Source organism: Polyodon spathula, chromosome 13 (genome assembly GCF_017654505.1).
Source record: "Polyodon spathula isolate WHYD16114869_AA chromosome 13, ASM1765450v1, whole genome shotgun sequence".
NCBI classification, from domain to species: Eukaryota; Metazoa; Chordata; class Actinopteri; order Acipenseriformes; family Polyodontidae; genus Polyodon; species Polyodon spathula.
In genome coordinates, this window is record NC_054546.1 from 25,520,128 (window position 1) to 25,540,294 (window position 20,167).

General features: G+C 43.5%; 1 protein-coding gene across 1 annotated transcript in view; it reads left to right on the forward strand.

Moving 5' to 3' along the window:
* The first annotated feature begins 213 nt into the window (after positions 1 to 213).
* Positions 214 to 20,167, forward strand: part of pex5 (peroxisomal biogenesis factor 5) — a 77,069-nt gene continuing 57,115 nt past the window's right edge. The window contains 1 exon segment of the mRNA XM_041268415.1: positions 214 to 820. The gene's annotated coding sequence lies outside the window, so the exon portion shown is untranslated.

Sequence of the window (20,167 nt, forward strand, 5' to 3'; positions counted from 1 at the left end):
AGTGTTACCATGAATTTAGCGTTTACAAGGTTGTTCACTCTTCTTTGCATAAGAAACATGTCCTTCCCCTCCCCTAAAAAGGGGGCAGCACTAGTTTAGTAGCTATTTGAATTACGATTGACAGGGCACTCATGAGCTCTGCATCGTCTCTTTGGTTCACAGCCGCCGCCAGCCTTTTTAGAGCAGGTCTGTGCAGGATCAGCATAGGTTTCAGTGGGTGGAACTGAGTGACGTCACACAGCAGCCCGAAGAACGCGCATCTGTGCAGAACTTTGCACTGTCAAAGTCTGCAATCTAGCCGGCGAAAATTCTCGTGAACGCAGCCACGGACGAACGGACGGACGGACAGACAGACAGACAGACAGCCCGCCCGCCCCACTGTATAATGTTCATTTTGACACAGCTCTATAATTCCTTCTTGTTTTACATTCCACATTTTAAAAAAGTTTTATTTATTACAAAATATTAAAAGTTATTATTGGAATAGATGTACCTGTTTATAGAGTAACAGACAAAAAATGAAAAAAACAAAACAAAACAAAAATTAGCGTTTCGGTGTTCCATTACCTGGGCCTTGGGACGGGAGTCTGCTTCTATTCCAGAGTGCGCAATACGTCAATAGCACTGAACCTCCACTACGCTCCGCACGCAGCACCCATCAGCAGAACGAGCGTCGCGGTGCCTAACCAGCACAGACTGCGATTCTGGATCTCCGCTGCTCGACTGAGTGAGAGGCTGCGGCGAGCACAGTGCATGCGCAGCACCGAGTCAAAGATATCAAGGAATCGCAGCACCTGGAAGACGTGGTGTTGTTATACAGGCAAGTTTTTACAAAAATATGAATAATATTGTGCTTTTAAAATGCACGATTCTGAGGGGCGTGTTTTCAGTGGCAGGTTCTTCGCAGGGCTGCGCCACGTTATTGCATTGTTCAATAAAGTCAGATTGTTATTATCCTGCAGGCAAATTTACAGTAGTCGGCTTATTGCAGCATTACACGCTGTTATTATTAATAATGTACTGGCAAAAGCTCTTCCATATACACCGTGCAATATACATTGGCCACTAAGGAGTTCTAAACAATAGTTGCACTTTTTTAAATGGTTTTCACATATTTATGAAATCTGTTTCTTAACATAGTACTGTACTGTGTACAAATCCGAGTTTACTGTAATATTTTTAATGCTTGCTTTGACAAACTGATAAAGAAATAATTACATTACAATGTCAAACTAAACAGTGTGTGTGTGTCTGTTGTCTGCAGCTTTATGAAACTGAACTCTGAAGAGTTTCGCAACATGTTTAGCGCTGCAGACTCTCACTGCCTTTGACCCTCTCTCTCTCTCTCTCTCTCTCTCTCTCTCTCTCTCTCTCTCTCTCTCTCTCTGGCTAGGATAATCGATACTTAAATTAAACTGTAACGTAGGGCCCCTCGAGGTCGCCGTTTATTTGGGACATTTTACAAAAACTGCATGTGGGCCGGCCCACACATGCATAAATTGAGGCGCGCGCACAGAACCATGCTTTCGGTTCATTTTGTTATTTTATGACGACTATGAACTCCTTTCTCTCACGCAGACAGCTTCCTGCTATTGTACAGTACCAAATGCCCAACGCACAATACATCCTGGACCCGTCCCTAGGCCTAATCACTGATCTATAAACACTGGGTAGCCTTTACCGGCTCCATTCGTCGGCCATCTTACCACACCCAAATTCCACAGCCTCACTCATTGGTTAGCTGGCATGTTTTTATTTATTTTTTTATTAATGTTTTTACTGCTCAGACATACCTTACAAGTCTCTCGTTTTGACGGACAATTTCAGTGTCTTCTGCATACAACATTTCCTAGGGTTATGTTTTTTTTTTTGTTTTGTTTTTTTTAAATAAAATGATTTTCATACGTTTGCTGTGTGAATAGACTATTTATACTTAAATGAAGATGGGAAGAAATTCATTATTGAGTTTGGAGCGTTTTGTTGAAACCAAAATAACTTATTTAGACGAGTTAATGGAAATTGTAAATTCATTTATCTTCTCAGAAATAACTGATTATTTATAATATATTATATATATATTTATATATATATATTATATATCTATATATATATATATATATATAGTATATATGTATTAGTCAATAAATGGGTTGATTGTGTTAATGTAACGACGTTGCAGCAACGTCGTGCTCAAAGCAGCACTGTTGCACCGATTTGTTCCAAGATAAACAAGGTTCTAAAAACGTTCAAATGAAGGAAGATGAAATGTTGCTGCGGCGTTGTAATATTACATACAGCTTTTGACAAGGTCCCGCATAAAAGATTAGTTCTCAAACTGAACGCAGTAGGGATTCAAGGAAACACATGTACATGGATTAGGGAGTGGTTAACATGTAGAAAATAGAAAGTACTGATTAGAGGAGAAACCTCAGAATGGAGTGTGGTAACCAGTGGAGTACCACAGGGATCAGTATTAGGTCCTCTGCTATTCCTAATCTACAATTAACGATTCAGATTTTGGTATAGTAAGCAAACTTGTTAAATTTGCAGATGACAGAAAAATAGGAGGAGTTGTCAAACACCTGTTGCAGCAGCAAAGGTCATTCAAAATGATCTGGACAAGATTCAGAACTGGCCAGACACATGGCAAATGACATTTAATAGAGAAAAGTGTAAGGTACTGCACGCAGGAAATAAAAATGTACATTATAAATATCATATGGGAGATACTGAAATTGGAGAAGGAATCTATGAAAAAGACCTAGGAGTTTTTGTTGACTCAGAAATGTCTTCATCTAGACAATGTGGGGAAGTTATAAAAAAGGCCAACAAGATGCTCCGATACATTGTGAAAAGTGTTGAATTTAAATCAAGGGAAGTAACGTTAAAACTGTACAATGCATTAGTAAGACCTCATCTTGAATATTGTGTTCAGTTCACCTCACTACAGAAAGGATATTGCTGCTCTAGAAAGAGTGCAAAGAAGAGCGATCAGAATTATTCTGGGTTTAAAAGGCATGTCATATGCAGACAGATTAAAAAAATTGAATGTATGAATCTATTCAATCTTGAACAAAGAAGACTACGCAGCGACCTAATTCAAACATTCAGAATTCTAAAAGGTGTTGACAATGTCGACCCAAGCGACTTTTTCGACCTGAAAAAAGAAACAAGGACCAGGGGAACAAATGGAGAGTAGACAAAGGGGCATTCAGAACAGAAAATAGGAGGCACTTTTTTACATAAAGAATCTTGAGGGTCTGGAATCAACTCCCCAGTAATGTTGTGAAGCTGACCCCCTGGGATCCTTCAAAGCTGCTTGATGAGATTTTGGGATAAATAAGCTACTAACAACCAAACGAGCAAGATGGGCCGAATGGCCTCCTCTCTTTTGTAAACATTAGAGACATTTTGGACATTTTAAATAGGTGTAAAAAAAGAAAAATAGCCTCTTTTTTATTATATTAATGTTTTTATTATAAACACAAACAGTAAAATACATGATACAGTACTCTGTTGATTCCTGCTTAGCAGTCTAAAATATTCCCACACTGTCTTAATACTTACATTTATCTATAGGTTGAATCTGTGTTCAAAAAATTCTGAAAATACATTGTTGGTAAGTATCGTATAGTTTAATAATCAGTATGTATTAAACTAAATTACGGAAACTGTGAACTGCATGTGAAAAAATAAAACCAGAAGTGCCGTCACGTATGCAACACTAACACGTACAAGTAAAGAAACTGTCGTTTCTGATTTTTTAAAAATGTATTTATTTATTTTTTAAATCTGCATTTCAGGGCTTCTGTAGCCTACTAAAGTAAACACCAAAAACATTGTTTCAAATGGAGCAGGGTGCTAACACTTTCAACAACTACTCATATTTTGTTTCATAAGTAGTATGTATTAAACATAGCCTACTTATTTAGATAAAATGCTTTTGAAGTTTGTTGAACACTCACTCATGCTAGCGAGTACCGTAAAAAGACTGCAGGTAAATTGTTTGACTTAAGCCAGTACTTTTGAGTGCCACTCCATTCCATATAGTGTTATGTAAAACTATATGAATGTATATTGGTCAACCCTTTATTTGAACATGTTATAATGCATTACAAAAATGAGTTATTCACGAATAACCAAAGATTAAGCTGACAGCCACATTTCTTTAAAATGATTGTTTGCAATCATTATATATATATATATATATGTGTGTGTGTGTGTGTGTGTGTGTGTGTGTGTATATATATATATATATATATATATATATATATATATATATATATATATATATATATATACACACACACACACACACAGTGGCTTGCAAAAGTATTCAGACCCCTGACCAGTTCTCTCATATTATTGAATTACAAATGGTACATTGAAACTTCGTTTTGTTGGATATTTTATTTTAAATCACTTAAACTCAAAATCAATTATTGTAAGGTGACATTGGTTTTATGTTGGGAAATATTTTTAAGAAAAATAAAAAAACGAAATATCTTGCTTGCATAAGTATTCAACCCTCACACATTAATATTTGGTAGAGCAACCTTTCGTTGCAATAACAGCTTTAAGTCTTTTGAGGTAAGTATGTACCAGCTTTGCACACATTGTCAGAGTGATTTTGGCCCATTCTTCTTGGAAGATTTGCTCCAGGTTGTTCAGGTTGGTTGGACGACGCTTGTGAACCACAATTTTCAAATAGTGCCACAGATTCTCAGTGGGATTGAGATCAGGACTTTGACTGGGTCACTGTAGGACATTCACCTTTTTATTCTTGAGCCATTTCAATGTTGCTTTGACCTTGTGCTTGGGTTCATTGTCCTACTGAAAGGTTAATTTCCTCCTAAGCTTCAGTTTTTTAGCGGACTGAAGCAGATTATCTTGCAGTATTTTCCTGTATTTTGCTCCATCCATTCTTCCTTCAATTGTAACAAGATGCCCAGTCCCTGCTGATGAGAAGCATCCCCACAGCATGATGCTGCCACCACCATACTTCACTGTAAGGATAGTGTGTCTTGAGGCATGGGCAGTGTTAGGTTTGTGCCACACATAGTGCTTTGAATTTTGGCTAAAAAGCTCTATCTTGGTCATATCTGACCAAAAAACCTTTTCCCACATCGCAGCTGGGTCACTCTCATGCTTTCTGGCAAACTCCAGATGTGCTTTCAGATGGTACTTTTTGAGTAACAGCTTCTTTCTTGCCACTCTCCCATACAGGCCAGTGTTATGCAGAGCTCTTGATATGGTTGATTGGTGCACCATTACTCCACTCCCAGCCACTGAAGTCTGTAGCTCCTTCAAAGTGATTGTTGGCCTCTCTGTGGCTTCTCTCATAAGTCTCCTTCTTGTTTGAGCGCTGAGTTTTGAGGGACGTCCTTTTCTTGGCAGTGCCTGGGTGGTGTGATGCAGCTTTCACTTCCTAATTATTGATCCAGCTGTGCTCACTGGGATATCAATTTGTACCCTTTCCCTAATCTATGCATTTGTATTACTTTATCTCTAACTTCTGTAGAATGCTCTTTGGTCTTCATTTTCCTTCAGATTCACAGCCTTACCAATGATCCTTCAAATGGGGTTTTTATCCAGAAAATGTGACAGCAACTTTAATGGTTCACAGATGGAGGCCAATGGTAAGGTAATTGTGTCCTCGTTAGGGCAATTTCTTTCATCGGTGCAAACTGGGAGCTTCCACAGCACAGGGGTTGAATACTTATGCAAGCAAGATATTTCAGTTTTTTATTTTTATTAAAAATATTTCCCAACATAAAACCAATGTCACCTTTCAATAATTGATTCTGAGTTTCAGTGTTTAAAAATAAAATATCAACCAGAACGAAATTTCAATGTACCATTTGTAATTCAGTAATATGAGAGAATTGGTCAAGGGTCTGAATACTTATGCAAGCCATTGTATGTATGTATGTATGTATGTGTGTGTGTGTGTGTGTGTGTATATGTGTGTGTGTGTATATATATATATATATATATATATATATATATATATATATATATATATATATATATATATATATATATATATATATATATACACACACACACACACACACACACACACATACATACATACATACATACATACATACATACATAAGAACATAAGAACATAAGAAAGTTTACAAACGAGAGGAGGCCATTCGGCCCATCTTGCTCGTTTGGTTGTTAGTAGCTTATTGATCCCAAAATCTCATCAAGCAGCTTCTTGAAGGATCCCAGGGTGTCAGCTTTAACAACATTACTGGGGAGTTGATTCCAGACCCTCACAATTCTCTGTGTAAAAAAGTGTCTCCTATTTTCTGTTCTGAATGCCCCTTTTTCTAATCTCCATTTGTGACCTCTGGTCCTTGTTTCTTTTTTCAGGCTGAAAAAGTCCCTTGGGTCGACACTGTCAATACCTTTTAGAATTTTGAATGCTTGAATTAGGTCGCCACGTAGTCTTCTTTGTTCAAGACTGAACAGATTCAATTCTTTTAGCCTGTCTGCATATGACATGCCTTTTAAGCCTGGAATAATTCTGGTCGCTCTTCTTTGCACTCTTTCTAGAGCAGCAATATCTTTTTTATAGCGAGGTGACCAGAACTGAACACAATATTCAAGATGAGGTCTTACTAGTGCATTGTACAGTTTTAACATTACTTCCCTTGATTTAAATTCAACACTTTTCACAATGTATCCGAGCATCTTGTTAGCCTTTTTTATAGCTTCCCCACATTGTCTAGATGAAGACATTTCTGAGTCAACAAAAACTCCTAGGTCTTTTTCATAGATTCCTTCTCCAATTTCAATATTTCCCATATGATATTTATAATGTACATTTTTATTTCCTGCGTGCAGTACCTTACACTTTTCTCTATTAAATGTCATTTGCCATGTGTCTGCCCAGTTCTGAATCTTGTCTAGATCATTTTGAATGACCTTTGCTGCTGCAACAGTGTTTGCCACTCCTCCTACTTTTGTGTCGTCTGCAAATTTAACAAGTTTGCTTACTATACCAGAATCTAAATCATTAATGTAGATTAGGAATAGCAGAGGACCTAATACTGATCCCTGTGGTACACCGCTGGTTACCACACTCCATTCTGAGGTTTTTCCTCTATCAGTACTTTCTGTTTTCTACATGTTAACCACTCCCTAATCCATGTACATGTGTTTCCTTGAATCCCAACTGCGTTCAGTTTGAGAATTAATCTTTTGTGCGGGACTTTGTCAAAAGCTTTCTGGAAATCTAAATAAACCATGTCATATGCTTTGCAATTCTCCATTATCGATGTTGCATCCTCAAAAAAATCAAGCAAGTTAGTTAGGCACGATCTCCCTTTCCTAAAACCATGTTGACTGTCTCCCAGGACCCTGTTACCATATAGGTAATTTTCCATTTTGGATCTTATTATAGTTTCCATAAGTTTGCATATAATAGAAGTCAGGCTTACTGGTCTGTAGTTACCTGGTTCAGTTTTGTTTCCTTTTTGTGGATCGGTATTACGTTTGCAATTTTCCAGTCTGTCGGTACCACCCCTGTGTCAAGAGACTGCTGCATGATCTTGGTTAGCGGTTTGTAAATTACTTCTTTCATTTCTTTGAGTACTACTGGGAGGATCTCATCCGGCCCAGGGGATTTGTTTATTTTAAGAGCTCCTAGTCCCTTTAACACTTCTGCCTCAGTTACGCTAAAGTTATTTAAAACTGGATAGGAACTGGATGACATGTGGGGCATGTTGTCAGTATCTTCCTTTGTAAAAACTTGTGAAAAGTAATCATTTAATATATTTGCTATTTTTTTTTCTTCCTCTACGATTTTGCCATACATACGTACATACATACAATGGCTATATATATAGTATTTTGTTCAGAAAGTTCTTCCCAACACTGTTGCAGAAGTTCTCGCAAATGTGTTGCACTTGTAGGTTGCTTTGCTTTCACCCTTTTGTCCAGTTCATCCCAAACCAGCTCGATGGTGTTTAAGTCTGGAGACTGTGCTGGCCATTCCATGATTTGAAACCTACCGTCTTGTTCTTTTCTTCTAAGGTAGTTCTGACATAGTCTGGAGGTATGTTTTGGGTCATTATCTTGCTGTAGGATGGACCCCTCACCAACTAGGCGTATACCAGAGGGTATTGCATGGCGCTGCAAAATGCTGTGGTAGCTGTTTTGGTTCATGGTACCATTCACTCTGTGCAAGTCGCCGACTCTGGATCCAGCAAAAGAGCTTCAGACCATCACGCTTCCTCCTCCATGTTTGACAGATGGTGTCACACGCAGAGGAACCATCCTTTTGCCTACTTGATGGCGTACAAAAACCCTGCATGATGAACCAAAGATTTCAAATTTTGATTCATTGGTCCTTAAGACCTTCTTCCAGTCTTCAGTAGATCACTGGCGGTGCTTCATGGCCCAGGCAAGCCTCTTTTTCTTATTTTGCCATCTTAGCAATGGCTTTCTTACTGCAACTCGACCTGTCAAACTTTCTCTTCACAGTTGAAACTGAGACTTGCTTGCTTCGACCAGTGTTAAGCTGTGCTTGAAGCTGTTGTCCTGTGAGCCGCCTATCACGCAAGCTGTTGACTTTCAGAAACTTGTCTTGTGATTCTGTTGTGGCTTTGGGTCAGCTAGACCTCTTCCTGTCAGAGTTTCCTCCAGTTTCCTAGTGCCTTTTGATGGTGTAGGAAACTTTACTCACTGACACCTTGGCTTTCTTTACAATTTCTCTAAAGGAAATACCTACACTTTTAAGGGTTATAATGGTCTGTCTGTCTTCTTTTGTTAATTGCCATTTTCTCGCCATTATGATAGCAATATACTACTTCCTGCAGTACAGTGCTGTCCAAATGATGCTTAAGAGGGTGTAGTAACACAGTCTGTTCCAACACTGCTTTTATACAGACAGAGGGTTTGTAAGTAATCAACAAAAGTTGGGACAGCTGTAGGAATTGTTAGCATCAACTTTCAAGGCTTAATTTACTTCCATTGCTACAGAACAGCTGTAAGTTGTTAACCCATTACTTGTTCCCTGAAAAAGGTATTTTTGTATAACTCTGAAATGTACATTATTTTTCAGTTTTTGGTAACCTAAACTTTTATTTTTAACCTCTGGCAGTTTACCGCTTACTTTCGTACCATTTCAGGTTATTTACTGGACTTGAACTGCTTAAATTTCAATAAAAACTGGATAAATGGTGGTGTTCTAAAACGTTTGACCGGTAGTGTGTGTGTGTGTGTTATATTATATATATATATATATATATATATATATATATATATATATATATGTATATATATATATATATATATATATATATATATATATATATATATATATATATATATATAATGTAATTTAAACAAGATACAGTATTATTTACATAGTGTTGAGGGTACTGTTAAATTCACTTTGAGGTTCTTGAGAGACAGCTTGCTGTCCAGGATCCTGGAAATAGAAGGTGTGAAATGGCTAATTATGTGAAAATAGAAAAATGATTATACTTAGAGATACAGCATAAAGAAATAGACAATAAAATGTATGGAAGATTTAGCAGAAATGAACTCCATTGTTATTTTAATAGTATAATAACAAAAGGAAAGCTGTTTTAAATATGTGGTCATGTACAAAGAACATAAGAACATAAGAAAGTTTACAAACGAGAGGAGGCCATTCAGCCCATCTTGCTCGTTTGGTTGTTAGTAGCTTATTGATCCCAAAATCTCATCAAGCAGCTTCTTGAAGGATCCCAGGGTGTCAGCTTCAACAACATTACTGGGGAGTTGATTCCAGACCCTCACGATTCTCTGTGTAAAAAAGTGCCTCCTATTTTCTGTTCTGAATGTCCCTTTGTCTAATCTCCATTTGTGACCCCTGGTCCTTGTTTCTTTTTTCAGGCTGAAAAAGTCCCTTGGGTCGACACTGTCAATATCTTTTAGAATTTTGAATGCTTGAATTAGGTCGCCACGTAGTCTTCTTTGTTCAAGACTGAACAGATTCAATTCTTTTAGCCTGTCTGCATATGACATGCCTTTTAAGCTCGGAATAATTCTGGTCGCTCTTCTTTGCACTCTTTCTAGAGCAGCAATATCTTTTTTATAGCGAGGTGACCAGAACTGCACACAAGACCTAATACTGATCCCTGTAGTACACCACTGGTTACCACACTCCATTCTGAGTTTTTCCTCTAATCAGTACTTTCTGTTTTCTACATGTTAACCACTCCCTAATCCATGTACATGTGTTTCCTTGAATCCCAGCTTTGTTCAATTTGAGAATTTAATCTTTTGTGTGGGGAGCTGTTCTTGTGCTGTAAGAATACCTCGCGGGCTTGCGTCGTTGTCCTCTACGCTGATTTAATCAGCCACAACGACCACAAAAACAAACAAAACAAAAAAAACAGCTTGGGCCTAGCGCTTTTCTCAAGCCTCGGGCTCTCCTAGCGCTGCTGCGCTTGCCCTCGGCGACCACGCCGACTGAATCGGCCGACCTTCACAGGAAAGCAGCGCCTACCCGGCCCCAGTTGACTCGGCATCGGCCTAACCATCTTCGGCGCCGATCGCATCCACCATCTGATTCGGCACCGGTGAACAGCTTTGGTGCCGTCTACAGCCCGGTACCGACTGCGCTACCCATCGGCACTGACCTTGGCGCTGATTGACCGTGCACTGACCATTCGTTCTCAGCACTGAGCACAGCAGCCCCTCCTAGACACAATGTCAGTGCAGTTGACTGGGTCCTCTGCTGGTTTCCACTAGTGTGCTGTGAAGCTGCCAAAGCAGGATGAGCACTGATCCTGTGTCAAAAGCTTAGGACCAGACCATGCGACCAAAGCACTGGTGGGTGAGTTGGACTGCTCTCCGTGCAGGAAGTTCTCCAATAGAACTAAACGCAGGAGAGCAGCCCTATCCCCAGGAGAGTCTCTCTCCCCGAGCCATGGGAGAATGAGGTAGGTGGTTCAAGGGCCTCCGCAGAGGTCCTCTAGGACTCCCCCTGCTACAGTGACCAGAGAGCTCTCCCGCACACCTGAATCACCCTCCCCTTCCCCACCACCTGTACAGAGGCGCAGACACCTCTCAGGGGAGGCGAGATGGTCACCACCGAGGTGGTACCGCTCAAGGGGATGCTCACCAGGGGACAGGCGGTTGCCGCGCTGGCACCGCTCCCCTTCCCCATGCAGGAGCAGACGATCCCCGTCAGAGGCACCCAAGCTCGGCTGAGTGGCGCTTTGTAAGGGCTCAGCAGACCATGCTAGAGTCCTATTAAAATTGCAGAGCAGACTGCCCCCTACCACCGGGCAGCCCCAGCTTCCACAGTCTCGTTCCCCATCCCCACTACCTCCTAGCCCAGGCGAGCTGTCCTTCACGGCATCGAGATCAGACGTCTTGGACCCAGCCACATCCATCAGGCAGGCCACAGCGGAGGGCTTCTTACTGCCCCTGGCTCATGTGTCGTGGAGGGAAGAGTTCCGGGCGCTAATGCAGCGTGCAGCTGCAGCCACGGACGTTCCCTGGCTGGCAGAACAGGAGGAGAAGGGAACTGCTTTCTCCAGCGAAAAGGGCACCCACAGCAAGCCCTCCCTTTATGCCAGAACTTCTTGGAATTGGTGCGCAACCCAGCGTCTGCACTCTCAGCCTCCAGAACAGCAGAGTCTCTCTACACACTGCAGGAGCCCAAGAAGCGGGCCTAAGCACATTCCCCACTATTGGGGTCACGGTATTGGTGCAAGGTTCCACCTTCACCAGGGGGGATAAGGACCCAACCTGCCCATCTAAGGGCCATGCTCAAGAAGGCGTACGCATCTGCAGCACTGTCACTAAGAGCAGCAAACGCCATGGCTATACTGGTGGAGTTAGACCAGGCATCGGGGAGGTCGCTGGCGGTGATGGTGGCCGCTCACCGGCATTTGTGGGTGACACAAGCCAATGTCGAGGAGACCGAGAGGGTGGCGCTACTGGATGCCCCCATTACACCGGGGCAGACGTTTGGGGTGACTTTTGATGTGACCGTTGAGTGGTCCCACAAGGCCACAGAGGTCGTCTCCAAATTCTCGCACCTTCTGGCTTACCGTCAGCGCCCAAGGTGGCATTCACAGCCTGCTGGGGTAAATGGGCCTGAACACCACCCTCCTCCCCAGAGTAGACAAGCAGGCAGAGGAAGAGCCAACAACAGGGGACCACCGCAGGCCAGGGGTTATCGGTTCTCCGGCTGAAGACAGAGGCTGGGGCCTAAGAAAGACCTGCCCCCTCCTAAGCCCAAGGGATACCGCTCCTGAGGGGCCCCAGCTGCCACCAAACCCCCTCGCAACCGGACTGACCAAAGGCAATGACCCATGGCAAGACTGCACCCAGGACTCCTGCCTGCTATCGACAATGAGACACGGATACGCTCTACAATTCTATATAGGTCCGCCACACCTCAAGGGTGTGCTCCTCACCACCGTCGAACCAGCGAGAGCGATACTCCTTCAACAGGAGATTGCCAGTCTTCAACAGAAGAATGCTGTGCGCTTGGTAAGTTCAAGCGATGCCCTCAGCGGTTTTTACTCCAGGCACTTCCTGGTGCCCAAAAGGGACGTGGTTTCAGACCAATTCTGGACCTCAGGGTCCTGAACTTGTTTCTCAAACAGAGGAAGTTCAACATGTTGACAGAACAGCATATCCTCCAGTCCGTCCAACCGGGTGACCTGGTTCACATCGATCGACCTGCAAGATGCCTTCTTTCAGGTCCTGATCCGTCCCCGCACAGGAGATATCTGCGCTTCAACCTTTCAAGGCAACACGTACGAATTCTGTGTGCTGCCATTTGGCCTCTCGCTGGTGCCTGGCACATTTTCAAAATGCATGGATGCAGCACTGGCTCCACTTAGTTCAGGATCTGAATCTGCCTATCTAGACGATTGGTTAGTTTGTATGCATTCCAAAGCAAGCGCAGAGGTGCACACAAAACAGGTCATAGATCATGTGACGAAGTTAAGGTTCTCGATACATCAACAGAAAAGCAGCTTTGTTCCTGGGGATCAAACTGAACTCTGTGAGCCTGCTTGGTCAAAATATATCAGAGGTTGTTGGGGTTGATGGCAGCTACCTCGAGAATCCTTCCACTAGGGCTGCTGAGAATGTGCCTGCTTCAAGCCAAGGTAAATACGCTCAAGGTATTTGTGCGAGTGTCCAGACAATGCCGTAAGACACTGGAGTGGTGGCTCCATCCCGGCCATCTGCACCTCGGATCTCCCCTCGGATCCCCCCATAGAAGGGAAGTGGTCACTACAGATGTCTCCAGCCTGGGCTGGGGAGCGGTCTGGAATGGGAGAGGAACAGTGGCAACAAGCGCACATAAATGCCCAAGAGCTGCAAGCAGTGAGCCTGGCGTTATCCTATTTTTGCCAGCAATTCGCACACAAACATGTGCTGCTCCAGACAGACAATACCACAGTGGTAGCCTACATAAATCACCAAGGCGGCCTGCGCTCGCTGGGCCTTCACCACGCAGTGCACAGACTCCTCAGTACACAGAAACTTGCGTTCCATCAGGGCAGTTCACCTCCCCGGTATAGACTACAAGGCAGCAGACCTCCTGTCCAGAAGAGCCCCAGACAGCTTGGAATGGAGACTGCATCCCCAAGTGATGCAACAGATTTGGGAGAGGTTCTGTACTGCGTGGGCCGACCTGTGGAGAGAGCACAGGGTCTGCTGGTTACACCCAGATGGCCGAGGCGCCCCTGGTTTGCTCTCCTCTCCGACATGTTGTCAGGTCAACCGTGGCAGCTCCCGCTGCGCAAGGACCTCCTGAGCCAAGCGGAGGGGCTATTATGGCACCTGAACCCAGCCCAGCTCCAATTCTGGGTCTGGCCATTGAACGGAGCCTTCTATTCAGACGTGGTTTGCCATATGCAGTGGTTGAAACACTACAGTCTGCTAGGGCGCCGAGCACTAGAGCCCAGTTCTCATCCAAGTGGAAAGTCTTCTGAGACTGGTGCATTGCCTAAAGTCACGATCCTGTGACCTGCCCTATTGAGACGATATTAACCTTCTTGCAACACCTGTTTGATGGCAGCAAGGTCAGTGTACCACAACAAAATTGACTCTGTGTCCCCTGGGGCACATTTCCTGGCAGTACAATTTCTTAAAGGGGCTGGGAGGCTTCGTCCTCCCATGAAAAGTATGGTCCCCCATGAAAAGTGGGATCTAGAACTGGTACCTAGAACTGATACTGCAGGTCTTTATGGGTCCCCCATTTGAGCCCATTACGTCAGCAGAACTGCGCCCTACCATAGCCATTACGTCTGCCAGACGTGTAAGTGAGCTTCATGTGCTGTCAATCGATGACACATGTATGGCTTTCATGGGAAATAACTTGTGGGTAACATTACGAACAAATCCAGCATTTTTGCCAAAGGTGGTATCTTCGTTCCATATCAACCAGCCGGTGGTTTTGGAAACTTTTCAGACCTCCCCTGTATGAGTCAGAGGAGGACAGTAGACAGCACACGCTCTGCCCAGTTCGGGCTCTGGGTTGTTACCTGGATAGGACGGCGTCCTGGAGACAGTCCAACCAGCTGTTTATCTGCGGTGGGTCCCGCTCTAGAGGACAGGCCCTATCGAAGCAACGTCTAGCACGCTGGGTGTCAGATGCTATACACTTGGCGTATGAAGAGACGGACGCCCCCTTGCTAGGGTACATTACGGCAGATTCTACAAGGGGCCAGGCAACTTTGTGGGCTATCCTTCATGGTGCCTCCTTAGATGAGCTATGCAATGCTGCTACATGGACAGGTAGTCAGACATCTGCACGTTTTTACTGCCTTGATGTGGCAAACTGAGTGAGACCCTCTCTGAGCTCTAGGGTGTTGCAGGCGGCATGCCCTTAGGCGTCATGTGAGCTCTGTGGCTATCGCCATGAGGCTGTACTGTTGGTAATGTGGAGCCACGATAGCTTCGGTACAGCTTCCCATTTGGTAATGGTTGTCATTCCATTGAAAGGGAACCCTAGTTCCCTGAAAGCGAATGACAACCATTACCCTTCGAGGTCGTGTCCCCAGCTGACCTCTGATTTCAAAAGAAAATGACGATATGCTACTGTGAGGACGTCCCTCTTCAGCAGGAGGTGGGAGGGACTTCCCCCCTCACAGCAGGGCCCTGATAGGGCTGCTTTTTTTTATATATGCTCAGTGATTGACAGTCAGAGAGGGCCCTTTCCCATTCGGTAATGGTTGTCGTTCTCTTTCAGGGAACCAGAGTTATGGTAATAACCTAACGATAACTGTCATGGGGCAAGAGACTGGGTCATGATTCCTGGTCAAGACATGAAGTTTGGAAATACTTCCATTTATAGGTGTACAGCGACCTAGTGGAATCTACCCTAGCGTTCTGCAGTGTACCCACATCCGCACCCTAGGGCTAACCAGCGGTCCCTTTCAGGGGTCAGACCCATAGCTGGAACCTGCCTGGTTCTGGGTGCCAAAGAGTGCCTCTCACCTGGCTAAGGAGATCCAATGCGAAGCGCAATCTCCCAGGGGTGGCCTTATAAGAGCTGGCACAGGGTTGAGAACCAGATTCTTCTGGGCCACTGAAGAACTGACGCCTTCTCTAACCAGACCTTTTTGAAAAAAGGTCTACGCCGTGTGGACCACCTAATTGGTGGAAGGAGTAGGACAGGGTGCAATGCGTCATCTCTGCCGAGGCAAAGAGATCGACCTGCGCATTACTGGGTCCGAAAATGCGCTCCGCTACCTGAGGGTGGAGTTGCCACTCTGACGAATGCGGACCCTCCCTGGAGAGGAGGTCCACTGCCAAGTTCACCACTCTAGGAATGTGCTTCGCCCGCAGGGACAGTTCCATGTCAGTAACCTGAAGGCCATGCGATGCAACCCCAAGGACTGTAGGCCGCCCTGATGGTTGACATATGCCACCACTGTGGTGTTGTCCATCTGAATCAAAACATGTGTATCCCACAGCATGGGGAGGAAGTGGTGCAGAGCAAAGGAGACCGCTTGCAACTCTAGCATGTTTATGTGCAGGGACTTCCAGTGGTCTGACCAGGATCCGCATACTCCTCTGCCTTCCCAGACTGACCCCCAACCCAAGTTGGAGGCGTCTGTCAAGACCACTTGGCGGTTTAACACTACTCCCATCCGCACACCCTCGCACAGGTGAGAGGTTGTCCTCTACCAGCATAGGGCTGCTGAGCAGGTATTAAACACTGTCAGCCAACAGTGTTTGTCGTGCTTGGGATGGAGGTGGAATGCATTGAGCTGCGCTTGTAGCAGGCGCATGCGAAGTAGACCCAGCTGATATGGCTATGGCCATCAGACCCAGTGGTTTCTGGCACAATATGAGAGTGACCTGTGATCTTTGTTGAAACAAGAAGAGTCTCTTGGATAGCTGCTACTCTGTCGTCCAAGAGGTGTGTGGTCATCGTACTGGAGTCCAGCCGGAGACCCAAGTAAGTTGTGCACTGCACTGGTTTAAGCCGACTCTTTGCATCGTTTGTCACGAGCACCGTGTGGGCCAGTGCTCCCTCTCACGATTGGGAACAGATCAACCTTTTCTCTGATTCCCTGCAGCCGCAAGGGGGCCAGGATAGCATCCACACAAAACTCGTAAACGCTTCCCTGAAAGGTGAAATGGAGATACTTCATGTGCTCTGGATGAATGGGAACATGGAATGAATCTGATGGTGAGATAGCATCTGGAACCTCCTTTCTTTTAAGAACCCGTTGAGAAACCTCAGGAAGGCTGGGAACTTTTCAGCGCAAGGGATCATCGCTTGTGTCCAAAAAACATAGTGGCATTGCTCTGCCGCTGGTGTCTAGGGGACCTGCAGAAACGTTGCCCCGCGCCCCGTCAGTGCCGATGTCGAGTCCGACAGTGGACTGCTGGCTTCCGAGGCCACTAAGGGGTTCAAGCTCCCCTCCTACCTCCATGACAGAGGAGAAGGAGGCTCTGCTATCGAGAGTGTATCCTCTTGTGTCAGCTGGGGAGCTTTTTCCCGTTCACCCTGATCTCCTCTGGGGGAGGGAGGGTACGGTACTTGGGACACTGAGGCACTGTGCACCCGTGCAAAGGGAACCATTAACCTCAGTGGATGTTATATTGTGCACTTGCTAATACTTTTGTACTTTATGCTGACATAAAGTGCTCAGATAAATTATCTAATTAAATTTGAAGACACTTCCTCATTATTACTGATTGGTACTGAAAAAATGTGTAACTTTATTTTCAATTAAAAGTTAATCAAACATGCAGTCTTCATGTGTGAAAGTTATTGCCCCCTAGTTAACTCAACCCAATTAAAGGGGCAATTAGGGTCAGCTGTCAGCAATATGCTAACTTTGGTTAACAATCAGGCCTGATTTGGGCCAGCCCTGCCCAATATAAATCTGACTAACTTTGGCCCTTACCATCAGAGTGTCAGCACACACGTTCTAGATGCAGAAATTCCTGAAGACCTCTGGAAAAATGTTGTTGATGCCTGTCAGTCTGGAAAGGGTTACAAAGCCATTTCTAAGGCTCGGGCTGCACCAAACCACAGTCGGAGCCATATTGTCCAAATGGAGAAAGTTTGTGACGGTAGTGAATCTTCCCAGGAGTGTCCGTCTTACCAAAATCTCACCAAGAGCAAGGCATAAAATCGTCCAGGAAGTCACAAAGAACCCTAAATCAACATCCAGGAATCTACAGGCCTTTGTCGTTTTGGCTAAGGAAAGCGTTCATGACTCCACCATCAGAAAGACACTTGGCAAAAATGGGATTCGTGGCAGAGTAGCAAGGCGGAAACCACTGCTGATTTAAGAAGAACATGGATGTTCGTCTCAAGTTTGCCAAAAAGCATCTGGATGTCCTCGAGTTCTGGAACAATGTTCTATGGACAGATGAGTCAAACTGGAACTTTTTGGCCAAAATGTGTCCTGTTATGTCTGGCGAAAACCAAACGCTGCATTCCACAGTAAGAACCTCATACCAACGGTCAAGCGTGGTGGTAGTGTCATGATTTGGGGATGCTTTGCTGCATCAGGACCTGGACGACTTGCCATCATTGAAGGAACCATGAATTCTGCTCTTTATCAGAGAATTCTACAGGAGAATGTCAATGCCATCCGTCCATGAGCTGAGGCTGAAGCGCAGCTGGGTCATGCAGCAAGACAATGATCCAAAACACACAATCAGAATAGTTGAAGAACAAGAAATTTAAAGTTTTGGAATGACCTAGTCAAAGTCTACACTTAAACCCACTGAAATGTTGTGGCAGGACCTGAAACGAGCATTTTATGAAGCAGTTGTGCATGAAGGAGTGGGCCAAAATTCCTCCACGGCGCTGTGAGAGACTGATCAGTAACTACAGGAAGCATTTGGTTGCAGTTGTTGCTGCTAAAGGTGGCGTAACCAGTTACTGAGTCTAAGGGGACAATTACTTTTTCACACGGGGGCATTGGGTGTTGCATAACTTCCTTTAATAAATAAATTGCATAAGTGTCAAAATTTTGTGTTATTTGTTCACTCAGGCTCCCTTTTATCTAATACTAGATTTTGGTTCAAGATCTGTTAACATTCAGTGTCAAATATGCAGAAATGCAGAAAATCAGACAAGGGGCAAATACTTTTTCACGGTACTGTATGTATCCAAACTGTCTTATAGTGTAGGTGTGAGACGATACACCAAGGTGATGATACGATACGTAAGAACATAAGAAAGTTTACAAACGAGAGGCGGCCGTTTGGCCCATCTTGCTCGTTTGGTTGTTAGTAGCTTATTGATCCCAGAATCTCATCAAGCAACTTCTTGAAGGATCCCAGGGTGTCAGCTTCAACAACATTACTGGGGAGTTGGTTCCAAACCCTCACGATTCTCTGTGTAAAAAAGTGCCTCCTATTTTCTGTTCTGAATGCCCCTTTGTCTAATCTCCATTTGTGCCCCTGGTCCTTTTTTTCTTTTTTCAGGTCGAAAAAGTCCCTTGGGTCGACATTGTCAATAACTTTTAGAATTTTAAATGTTTGAATTAGGTCGCTGCGTAGTCTTCTTTTTTCAAGACTGAACAGATTCAATTCTTTTAGCCTGTCTGCATATGACATGCCTTTTAAACCTGGAATAATTCTGATCGCTCTTCTTTGCACTCTTTCTAGAGCAGCAATATCCTTTTTGTAGTGAGGTGACCAGAACTGAACACAATATTCAAGATGAGGTCTTACTAATGCATTGTACAGTTCTAACATTACTTCCCTTGAACACTTTTCACAATATATCTGAGCATCTTTTGGCCTTTTTTATAGCTTCCCCACATTGTCTAGATGAAGACATTTCTGAGTCAACAAAAACTCCTAGGTCTTTTTCATAGATTCCTTCTCCAATTTCAGTATTTCCCATATGATATTTATAATGCACATTTTTATTTCCTGCGTGCAGTACCTTACACTTTTCCCTATTAAATGTAATTTGCCATGTGTCTGTCCAGTTCTGAATCTTGTCAGGATCATTTTGAATGACCTTTGCTGCTGCAACAGTGTTTGCCACTCCTCCTACTTTTGTGTCGTCTGCAAATTTAACAAGTTTGCTTACTATACCAGAATCTAAATCATTAGTGTAGATTGGGAATAACAGATGACCTAATACTGATCCCTGTGGTACTCCACTGGTTACCTCACTCCATTCTGAGGTGTCTCCTCTAATCGCTATATATATATATATATATATATATATATATATATATATATATATATATATATATATATATATATATACACACACACACACACACACACATATCGTTATACACAAGCCACTATACGATACGTGTCATGATACTCATGAAAAACTCATCTTTACTTAACGTACTTGAAAATAATTACAATTTCAATTCTGTAGACATAGATTCAGTTCAAAATAAATGATATTTATTTTCCACAAAGTAGTAAACCACTAGTTTGAATTTAAAGACAAAGCAGTATGTCAGCTAGAGTTCCTGGGAGATCCATTTTAGCTGAATTAGCCAAATCTCTTTACCAGATTTCTGAGAAAGGGGGAAAAAAATACTAAGCAATGTGTTTGATAAATATTAAAGTACAAACTTAAAATCTAAATATGAAGTTTTTTAGCGTTAAGTTATGATGTCTAATCGGTAACAATTTCAATATTTTAAAAAAGTACATGAGCGTTTTTGCTGGCATC